At 48.0% G+C, this 8,872-nt stretch overlaps 3 non-coding genes across 3 annotated transcripts; all 3 read right to left on the bottom strand.

Annotated features, from left to right (window-relative positions):
• Window positions 1-533: 533 nt before the first annotated feature.
• Window positions 534-606, bottom strand: trnav-cac (transfer RNA valine (anticodon CAC)). The gene has a single exon. It is a non-coding gene; the product is annotated as a tRNA-Val (tRNA).
• A 3,204-nt stretch (window positions 607-3,810) lies between these two features.
• trnav-cac (transfer RNA valine (anticodon CAC)) lies at window positions 3,811-3,883 on the bottom strand. The gene has a single exon. It is a non-coding gene; the product is annotated as a tRNA-Val (tRNA).
• Window positions 3,884-6,155: 2,272 nt separating this feature from the next.
• Window positions 6,156-6,228, bottom strand: trnav-cac (transfer RNA valine (anticodon CAC)). The gene has a single exon. It is a non-coding gene; the product is annotated as a tRNA-Val (tRNA).
• Between the last annotated feature and the right edge of the window lie 2,644 nt (window positions 6,229-8,872).

Raw genomic sequence — 8,872 nt, 5'->3', positions numbered from 1 at the left:
GGTTGAGGAATGGCAATTTCAGGTTGAGGGTACGTTTGCTTTGCGTTTTCCCGCTTGGAGGTGGGGAATTACAAGTCGCAACCTCGAGTCAAGCGCATCATTACTCTTGTCTTCTTGATGAAGGAAAGAGCCAGGCTTCCACATTCAGTGGAAAAGCAGAGACTGCCCGTGATTTTGCAAGCAACTGTTATCTGCCTTGCTACAAAAGCTCAATGGAAGGGAAACCGCTCCCAGCCTTTTTCGGCCGCAGACCTCTTGCAGACCTCTCGAGGTGAACTCGGCGAGCAGTACTTTACGGAAAATTTTCCAGTCACGCACAGAGTCTTGTTGAGCAACGAAAGAGCCAGGCTTCCACTTTCTGGGGAAAACCAGAGACTCCCTTTCATTTGGTAAGCAAATATTAACTGCTTTGCTACAAAAGAAGGAAATCTCCTCTGTAAAGGAGGTCTCGCTTTCTGGCTGTTCCTAGAGGACCTGATCCTACAGTGATGACAACCGCTCAGTCATTAAAGCAAAGTTCAGAATTTCTAGCTTGTTTCTGCCCGGTCTCGAACCAGGGACCTTTTGCGTGTGAGGCAAACGTGATAACCACTACACTACAGAAACCACGGTGCGGTGGCACTTTGGTGGTGCACATACGTACACTTTGTTCACCAGAGCTGAATGGTGCAGCGTGGCATTGGTGGTATAGTGGTGAGCATAGCTCCAGTCCAAGCAGTTGACCCGGCTCCAATTCTTGGCCCGTCCACGGCTTGGAGCTTCTCCAGGTACTTTATGGTAGTTGGCACAAAAGGAAGGAATCACCTACCTGAGAATGAGTTGGTCAACAGAATGTGCCATAGGCTTCTCTGCAGGCCTCCTACGACTCTTTCTGCTTCCCACTTGAGTTCTTAGTGCTCTCTTTGCTGTTTGTAAACACGTCATTATGCAACAGGGCACGTTTGACCCGTGAACAGGGGCGAAAAGGTGAGAACATGCGGTCTCTCCGTGTCTGTCTCTTGTTAGCGACAAGCTAGCATGCAAACTGTGATGAGAGGTGTCCATTTTCCGCGATCAGCCATCTATATAGTCAATGTTTTATATTTAATAAGCAAATATGTCTATATGCTGATTGGTCTTAAGCAGCGTTGTCCAATCTTCAGCTTTTGGTTCCAATCTAGCAGGAGCCACACCTGATTCCAATTGTTGGCTCCGCTGATCTTGGCTTTCAATAGACTAAAGTGTGGCTTCTGCTTGGTTAGAATGACAACCTGCAACCACACTGGCCCATTCTGGAGAAGACTGGACAACCCTGATCTAAAGCAAATAACCACCGAGGTAAGTGCCACTTTGTGAGTTCTGAATCCGTCATGCCGGCTCGACGTCACTCGATGAACAGGGAAGGAACCGGGAGATGAGAAGACTTCCCACGGTTGAGGAATGGCAATTTCAGGTTGAGGGTACGTTTGCTTTGCGTTTTCCCGCTTGGAGGTGGGGAATTACAAGTCGCAACCTCGAGTCAAGCGCATCATTACTCTTGTCTTCTTGATGAAGGAAAGAGCCAGGCTTCCACATTCAGTGGAAAAGCAGAGACTGCCCGTGATTTTGCAAGCAACTGTTATCTGCCTTGCTACAAAAGCTCAATGGAAGGGAAACCGCTCCCAGTTGACCTGGGTTCGATTCCCGGCCAATGCACCGATTGTAACTTGGAGCGTCTCGTGGTATTTCATGGTAGTTGGCGGATAAGGAAGGAATCACCTGCCTGAGAATGAGTTGGTCAACAGAATGTGCCATGGGCTTCTCTGCAGGCCTCCTACGACTCTTTCTGCTTCCCACTTGAGTTCTTAGTGCTCTCTTTGCTGTTTGTAAACACGTCATTATGCAACAGGGCACGTTTGACCCGTGAACAGGGGCGAAAAGGTGAGAACATGCGGTCTCTCCGTGTCTGTCTCTTGTTAGCGACAAGCTAGCATGCAAACTGTGATGAGAGGTGTACATTTTCCGCCATCAGCCATCTATATAGTCAATGTTTTATATTTTATAAGCAAATATGTCTATATGCTGATTGGTCTTAAGCAGCGTTGTCCAATCTTCAGCTTTTGGTTCCAATCTAGCAGGAGCCACACCTGATTCCAATTGTTGGCTCCGCTGATCTTGGCTTTCAATAGACTAAAGTGTGGCTTCTGCTTGGTTAGAATGACAACCTGCAACCACACTGGCCCATTCTGGAGAAGACTGGACAACCCTGATCTAAAGCAAATAACCACCGAGGTAAGTGCCACTTTGTGAGTTCTGAATCCGTCATGCCGGCTCGACGTCACTCGATGAACAGGGAAGGAACCGGGAGATGAGAAGACTTCCCACGGTTGAGGAATGGCAATTTCAGGTTGAGGGTACGTTTGCTTTGCGTTTTCCCGCTTGGAGGTGGGGAATTACAAGTCGCAACCTCGAGTCAAGCGCATCATTACTCTTGTCTTCTTGATGAAGGAAAGAGCCAGGCTTCCACATTCAGTGGAAAAGCAGAGACTGCCCGTGATTTTGCAAGCAACTGTTATCTGCCTTGCTACAAAAGCTCAATGGAAGGGAAACCGCTCCCAGTTGACCTGGGTTCGATTCCCGGCCAATGCACCGATTGTAACTTGGAGCGTCTCGTGGTATTTCATGGTAGTTGGCGGATAAGGAAGGAATCACCTGCCTGAGAATGAGTTGGTCAACAGAATGTGCCATGGGCTTCTCTGCAGGCCTCCTACGACTCTTTCTGCTTCCCACTTGAGTTCTTAGTGCTCTCTTTGCTGTTTGTAAACACGTCATTATGCAACAGGGCACGTTTGACCCGTGAACAGGGGCGAAAAGGTGAGAACATGCGGTCTCTCCGTGTCTGTCTCTTGTTAGCGACAAGCTAGCATGCAAACTGTGATGAGAGGTGTACATTTTCCGCGATCAGCCATCTATATAGTCAATGTTTTATATTTTATAAGCAAATATGTCTATATGCTGATTGGTCTTAAGCAGCGTTGTCCAATCTTCAGCTTTTGGTTCCAATCTAGCAGGAGCCACACCTGATTCCAATTGTTGGCTCCGCTGATCTTGCCTTTCAATAGACTAAAGTGTGGCTTCTGCTTGGTTAGAATGACAACCTGCAACCACACTGGCCCATTCTGGAGAAGACTGGACAACCCTGATCTAAAGCAAATAACCACCGAGGTAAGTGCCACTTTGTGAGTTCTGAATCCGTCATGCCGGCTCGACGTCACTCGATGAACAGGGAAGGAACCGGGAGATGAGAAGACTTCCCACGGTTGAGGAATGGCAATTTCAGGTTGAGGGTACGTTTGCTTTGCGTTTTCCCGCTTGGAGGTGGGGAATTACAAGTCGCAACCTCGAGTCAAGCGCATCATTACTCTTGTCTTCTTGATGAAGGAAAGAGCCAGGCTTCCACATTCAGTGGAAAAGCAGAGACTGCCCGTGATTTTGCAAGCAACTGTTATCTGCCTTGCTACAAAAGCTCAATGGAAGGGAAACCGCTCCCAGCCTTTTTCGGCCGCAGACCTCTTGCAGACCTCTCGAGGTGAACTCGGCGAGCAGTACTTTACGGAAAATTTTCCAGTCACGCACAGAGTCTTGTTGAGCAACGAAAGAGCCAGGCTTCCACTTTCTGGGGAAAACCAGAGACTCCCTTTCATTTGGTAAGCAAATATTAACTGCTTTGCTACAAAAGAAGGAAATCTCCTCTGTAAAGGAGGTCTCGCTTTCTGGCTGTTCCTAGAGGACCTGATCCTACAGTGATGACAAACCGCTCAGTCATTAAAGCAAAGTTCAGAATTTCTAGCTTGTTTCTGCCCGGTCTCGAACCAGGGACCTTTTGCGTGTGAGGCAAACGTGATAACCACTACACTACAGAAACCACGGTGCGGTGGCACTTTGGTGGTGCACATACGTACACTTTGTTCACCAGAGCTGAATGGTGCAGCGTGGCATTGGTGGTATAGTGGTGAGCATAGCTCCAGTCCAAGCAGTTGACCCGGCTCCAATTCTTGGCCCGTCCACGGCTTGGAGCTTCTCCAGGTACTTTATGGTAGTTGGCACAAAAGGAAGGAATCACCTACCTGAGAATGAGTTGGTCAACAGAATGTGCCATAGGCTTCTCTGCAGGCCTCCTACGACTCTTTCTGCTTCCCACTTGAGTTCTTAGTGCTCTCTTTGCTGTTTGTAAACACGTCATTATGCAACAGGGCACGTTTGACCCGTGAACAGGGGCGAAAAGGTGAGAACATGCGGTCTCTCCGTGTCTGTCTCTTGTTAGCGACAAGCTAGCATGCAAACTGTGATGAGAGGTGTCCATTTTCCGCGATCAGCCATCTATATAGTCAATGTTTTATATTTAATAAGCAAATATGTCTATATGCTGATTGGTCTTAAGCAGCGTTGTCCAATCTTCAGCTTTTGGTTCCAATCTAGCAGGAGCCACACCTGATTCCAATTGTTGGCTCCGCTGATCTTGGCTTTCAATAGACTAAAGTGTGGCTTCTGCTTGGTTAGAATGACAACCTGCAACCACACTGGCCCATTCTGGAGAAGACTGGACAACCCTGATCTAAAGCAAATAACCACCGAGGTAAGTGCCACTTTGTGAGTTCTGAATCCGTCATGCCGGCTCGACGTCACTCGATGAACAGGGAAGGAACCGGGAGATGAGAAGACTTCCCACGGTTGAGGAATGGCAATTTCAGGTTGAGGGTACGTTTGCTTTGCGTTTTCCCGCTTGGAGGTGGGGAATTACAAGTCGCAACCTCGAGTCAAGCGCATCATTACTCTTGTCTTCTTGATGAAGGAAAGAGCCAGGCTTCCACATTCAGTGGAAAAGCAGAGACTGCCCGTGATTTTGCAAGCAACTGTTATCTGCCTTGCTACAAAAGCTCAATGGAAGGGAAACCGCTCCCAGTTGACCTGGGTTCGATTCCCGGCCAATGCACCGATTGTAACTTGGAGCGTCTCGTGGTATTTCATGGTAGTTGGCGGATAAGGAAGGAATCACCTGCCTGAGAATGAGTTGGTCAACAGAATGTGCCATGGGCTTCTCTGCAGGCCTCCTACGACTCTTTCTGCTTCCCACTTGAGTTCTTAGTGCTCTCTTTGCTGTTTGTAAACACGTCATTATGCAACAGGGCACGTTTGACCCGTGAACAGGGGCGAAAAGGTGAGAACATGCGGTCTCTCCGTGTCTGTCTCTTGTTAGCGACAAGCTAGCATGCAAACTGTGATGAGAGGTGTACATTTTCCGCCATCAGCCATCTATATAGTCAATGTTTTATATTTTATAAGCAAATATGTCTATATGCTGATTGGTCTTAAGCAGCGTTGTCCAATCTTCAGCTTTTGGTTCCAATCTAGCAGGAGCCACACCTGATTCCAATTGTTGGCTCCGCTGATCTTGGCTTTCAATAGACTAAAGTGTGGCTTCTGCTTGGTTAGAATGACAACCTGCAACCACACTGGCCCATTCTGGAGAAGACTGGACAACCCTGATCTAAAGCAAATAACCACCGAGGTAAGTGCCACTTTGTGAGTTCTGAATCCGTCATGCCGGCTCGACGTCACTCGATGAACAGGGAAGGAACCGGGAGATGAGAAGACTTCCCACGGTTGAGGAATGGCAATTTCAGGTTGAGGGTACGTTTGCTTTGCGTTTTCCCGCTTGGAGGTGGGGAATTACAAGTCGCAACCTCGAGTCAAGCGCATCATTACTCTTGTCTTCTTGATGAAGGAAAGAGCCAGGCTTCCACATTCAGTGGAAAAGCAGAGACTGCCCGTGATTTTGCAAGCAACTGTTATCTGCCTTGCTACAAAAGCTCAATGGAAGGGAAAACCGCTCCCAGCCTTTTTCGGCCGCAGACCTCTTGCAGACCTCTCGAGGTGAACTCGGCGAGCAGTACTTTACGGAAAATTTTCCAGTCACGCACAGAGTCTTGTTTGAGCAACGAAAGAGCCAGGCTTCCACTTTCTGGGGAAAACCAGAGACTCCCTTTCATTTGGTAAGCAAATATTAACTGCTTTGCTACAAAAGAAGGAAATCTCCTCTGTAAAGGAGGTCTCGCTTTCTGGCTGTTCCTAGAGGACCTGATCCTACAGTGATGACAACCGCTCAGTCATTAAAGCAAAGTTCAGAATTTCTAGCTTGTTTCTGCCCGGTCTCGAACCAGGGACCTTTTGCGTGTGAGGCAAACGTGATAACCACTACACTACAGAAACCACGGTGCGGTGGCACTTTGGTGGTGCACATACGTACACTTTGTTCACCAGAGCTGAATGGTGCAGCGTGGCATTGGTGGTATAGTGGTGAGCATAGCTCCAGTCCAAGCAGTTGACCCGGCTCCAATTCTTGGCCCGTCCACGGCTTGGAGCTTCTCCAGGTACTTTATGGTAGTTGGCACAAAGGAAGGAATCACCTACCTGAGAATGAGTTGGTCAACAGAATGTGCCATAGGCTTCTCTGCAGGCCTCCTACGACTCTTTCTGCTTCCCACTTGAGTTCTTAGTGCTCTCTTTGCTGTTTGTAAACACGTCATTATGCAACAGGGCACGTTTGACCCGTGAACAGGGGCGAAAAGGTGAGAACATGCGGTCTCTCCGTGTCTGTCTCTTGTTAGCGACAAGCTAGCATGCAAACTGTGATGAGAGGTGTCCATTTTCCGCGATCAGCCATCTATATAGTCAATGTTTTATATTTAATAAGCAAATATGTCTATATGCTGATTGGTCTTAAGCAGCGTTGTCCAATCTTCAGCTTTTGGTTCCAATCTAGCAGGAGCCACACCTGATTCCAATTGTTGGCTCCGCTGATCTTGGCTTTCAATAGACTAAAGTGTGGCTTCTGCTTGGTTAGAATGACAACCTGCAACCACACTGGCCCATTCTGGAGAAGACTGGACAACCCTGATCTAAAGCAAATAACCACCGAGGTAAGTGCCACTTTGTGAGTTCTGAATCCGTCATGCCGGCTCGACGTCACTCGATGAACAGGGAAGGAACCGGGAGATGAGAAGACTTCCCACGGTTGAGGAATGGCAATTTCAGGTTGAGGGTACGTTTGCTTTGCGTTTTCCCGCTTGGAGGTGGGGAATTACAAGTCGCAACCTCGAGTCAAGCGCATCATTACTCTTGTCTTCTTGATGAAGGAAAGAGCCAGGCTTCCACATTCAGTGGAAAAGCAGAGACTGCCCGTGATTTTGCAAGCAACTGTTATCTGCCTTGCTACAAAAGCTCAATGGAAGGGAAACCGCTCCCAGTTGACCTGGGTTCGATTCCCGGCCAATGCACCGATTGTAACTTGGAGCGTCTCGTGGTATTTCATGGTAGTTGGCGGATAAGGAAGGAATCACCTGCCTGAGAATGAGTTGGTCAACAGAATGTGCCATGGGCTTCTCTGCAGGCCTCCTACGACTCTTTCTGCTTCCCACTTGAGTTCTTAGTGCTCTCTTTGCTGTTTGTAAACACGTCATTATGCAACAGGGCACGTTTGACCCGTGAACAGGGGCGAAAAGGTGAGAACATGCGGTCTCTCCGTGTCTGTCTCTTGTTAGCGACAAGCTAGCATGCAAACTGTGATGAGAGGTGTACATTTTCCGCCATCAGCCATCTATATAGTCAATGTTTTATATTTTATAAGCAAATATGTCTATATGCTGATTGGTCTTAAGCAGCGTTGTCCAATCTTCAGCTTTTGGTTCCAATCTAGCAGGAGCCACACCTGATTCCAATTGTTGGCTCCGCTGATCTTGGCTTTCAATAGACTAAAGTGTGGCTTCTGCTTGGTTAGAATGACAACCTGCAACCACACTGGCCCATTCTGGAGAAGACTGGACAACCCTGATCTAAAGCAAATAACCACCGAGGTAAGTGCCACTTTGTGAGTTCTGAATCCGTCATGCCGGCTCGACGTCACTCGATGAACAGGGAAGGAACCGGGAGATGAGAAGACTTCCCACGGTTGAGGAATGGCAATTTCAGGTTGAGGGTACGTTTTGCTTTGCGTTTTCCCGCTTGGAGGTGGGGAATTACAAGTCGCAACCTCGAGTCAAGCGCATCATTACTCTTGTCTTCTTGATGAAGGAAAGAGCCAGGCTTCCACATTCAGTGGAAAAGCAGAGACTGCCCGTGATTTTGCAAGCAACTGTTATCTGCCTTGCTACAAAAAGCTCAATGGAAGGGAAACCGCTCCCAGTTGACCTGGGTTCGATTCCCGGCCAATGCACCGATTGTAACTTGGAGCGTCTCGTGGTATTTCATGGTAGTTGGCGGATAAGGAAGGAATCACCTGCCTGAGAATGAGTTGGTCAACAGAATGTGCCATGGGCTTCTCTGCAGGCCTCCTACGACTCTTTCTGCTTCCCACTTGAGTTCTTAGTGCTCTCTTTGCTGTTTGTAAACACGTCATTATGCAACAGGGCACGTTTGACCCGTGAACAGGGGCGAAAAGGTGAGAAACATGCGGTCTCTCCGTGTCTGTCTCTTGTTAGCGACAAGCTAGCATGCAAACTGTGATGAGAGGTGTACATTTTCCGCCATCAGCCATCTATATAGTCAATGTTTATATTTTATAAGCAAATATGTCTATATGCTGATTGGTCTTAAGCAAGCGTTGTCCAATCTTCAGCTTTTGGTTCCAATCTAGCAGGAGCCACACCTGATTCCAATTGTTGGCTCCGCTGATCTTGGCTTTCAATAGACTAAAGTGTGGCTTCTGCTTGGTTAGAATGACAACCTGCAACCACACTGGCCCATTCTGGAGAAGACTGGACAACCCTGATCTAAAGCAAATAACCACCGAGGTAAGTGCCACTTTGTGAGTTCTGAATCCGTCATGCCGGCTCGACGTCACTCGATGAACAGGGAA

Source organism: Ictalurus punctatus, unplaced genomic scaffold (assembly GCF_001660625.3).
Source record: "Ictalurus punctatus breed USDA103 unplaced genomic scaffold, Coco_2.0 tig00005713, whole genome shotgun sequence".
NCBI classification, from domain to species: domain Eukaryota; kingdom Metazoa; phylum Chordata; class Actinopteri; order Siluriformes; family Ictaluridae; genus Ictalurus; species Ictalurus punctatus.
The sequence above is the reverse complement of the archived record's forward strand: the minus strand, read 5'-3'. Positions and strand labels throughout refer to the sequence as shown.